The sequence below is a fragment of the Otolemur garnettii genome, unplaced genomic scaffold, assembly GCF_000181295.1.
Source record: "Otolemur garnettii isolate 467f Iridium unplaced genomic scaffold, OtoGar3 scaffold00021, whole genome shotgun sequence".
Taxonomy (NCBI): domain Eukaryota; kingdom Metazoa; phylum Chordata; class Mammalia; order Primates; family Galagidae; genus Otolemur; species Otolemur garnettii.
In genome coordinates this window covers 2,658,096-2,660,075 of record NW_003852416.1, presented here as the reverse complement: position 1 = coordinate 2,660,075, position 1,980 = coordinate 2,658,096, and the positions used below count along the sequence as shown (strand labels likewise).

At 47.5% G+C, this 1,980-nt stretch overlaps 1 pseudogene; it reads left to right on the top strand.

Annotated features, from left to right (window-relative positions):
* The first annotated feature begins 1,143 nt into the window (after positions 1–1,143).
* Positions 1,144–1,739, top strand: LOC111724302 (annotated as a pseudogene).
* Positions 1,740–1,980: the final 241 nt, after the last annotated feature.

Here is a 1,980-nt window from a genome sequence, read left to right as displayed (position 1 = left end):
GGTGGGCCCGGGCTGGATTCGAACTCGCCACCTTAGGTGTATGTGGCTGGTGCCTTAGCCACTTGAGCCACAGGCACCGAGCCAGGCAATGTTTTCTTAAACCTTTCAGATGTGAACTTGGTCGTGAACTTGGTATATGAAGCCCATGTCCAAGATATGGTATGCTTGTCTTTTCTGCCAAGAGGGGTGTATGAAGATTGGCAAGGTGCACATTTGAAGTTGATTTTAAAGAAAATAGCATCGTTTCTAGGGAGGAGATACCCTGAGAGGCTGGGTGGTGTGATGGAAATCATGGCGGATCAGAAGTTCTGAGGCTGGTTTCTGTGAGGACTGATGTTGTCAGAAATTTGCTGCCTGATTATAGGCAAGTTGCTGCAATTTTCTAAGTCTTCATTAAGCTAGGAAGGTGACTGCTGGAGTTCTCTGTCCTTCCACACCGAGTGTGTATGTATATGGGGAGGACATTAGCTCCTATAGTGAGTTGAACAGTGTCCCTCCCAAAAGTCATGCATCCATTTTCTAATTCTTAGTAGTTGTGGATGTGACCTTATTTGGAAATAGGGTCTTTGCAGATGCAATTAATTTAAAGATCTTAGGACAAGATCATCCTGGATTAGAATGGGCCCTAAATCCAAAGAGCTGTGTCCTCATCAGAGACAGCAAAGAAGGCAACACACAGAAGCACAGGAGAAGACCATGTGAAGATCCACGTGAGGATGGACACAGAGCCTAGAGTGATGCAAGCCAAGGCCAGGAACACCAAAAATCACAAAAGCCACCAGAAGGCAGACAATAGGCGAGGAATGGATTCCATCTTAGAGCTTCCAGAAGAAATCAACTCTGCTAACACCTTGATTTTGGACTACTGGCCTCCAGAACTGCCAAAGTACAAATTTCTGTTGTTTGAAGCCACCAAATTTGTGGTCAGTTGTACAGCAGCCCTAGCAAATTAATAGGAGGCTTATGTTAGGAGGGCCCTGGCATGATAGACCCTCTCCACTGGCAACCCACAAGTAACCATCACCACATCTGGCTAGTTTCTGGACCAAACACACAGAGAATCTGGATAGGCTGCCACACAAATTAGGACAAAGGTGGAGGCTTAAAACAACACACTTTCCTCTTTTGCATCATCGCTTCCAAGATGACAATGAAAAGAAGGAACAACAGTCATGCCAAGAAGGGCCGTGGCCATGTGCAGTCTATTCGCCACATGGACTGCTCCCGATACGTGCCTAAAGACAAAGCTATAAAGAAGTACAACACTTCAGAACAGGCTGGAGGCCGCAGCTGTCAGGGACATTTCTGAAGTGAGTATCTTGGATGCCTATGTGCTTTCCAAGTTTTTTTTTTTTTTTGAGACAGAGCCTCAAGCTGTCCCCCTGGGTAGAGTGCTATGGCATTACAGCTCACAGCAACCTCCAACTCCTGGGCTCAAGCGAGTCTCCTGCCTCCGCCTCCCAAGTAGCTGGGACCACAGGCGCCCACCACAACGCCTGGCTATTTTTTTTGGTTGCAGCCGTCATTGTTGTTTGGGGGGTCCGGGCTGGGGATTCGAACCCGCCACCTTAGGTGTACGTGGCTGGCACCTTAGCCGGTTGAGCTATAAGTGCCAAGCCTGTGCTTTCCAAGTTTATGTGAAGCTACGTAACTGTGTGAGCTGTGACACTCACAGCAAGGTGATCAGGAACTGTTCTTGGGAAGCCTGCAAGGACCGAATGCCTCCCACCCCAATTTAGACCTGCAGGTGCCACTCCACGACCCCACCAAAGCCCATGTGAGGAGTTGAGTCTTTGAGGAGTGAAGAAAGACAATTCTTTGGAAAAAAATGAAATGGAAATTATAGTTAAACTCCCTCTCTCTCTCTCTCTCTCACACACACACACACACACTCTTTAATTCTCTTGTAGTTCTGGAGTTCAAAAGTGCAAAATCAGTCTCACTAGGCCAAAATCAAGATGTCAGCAGGGGTCTGGGCTC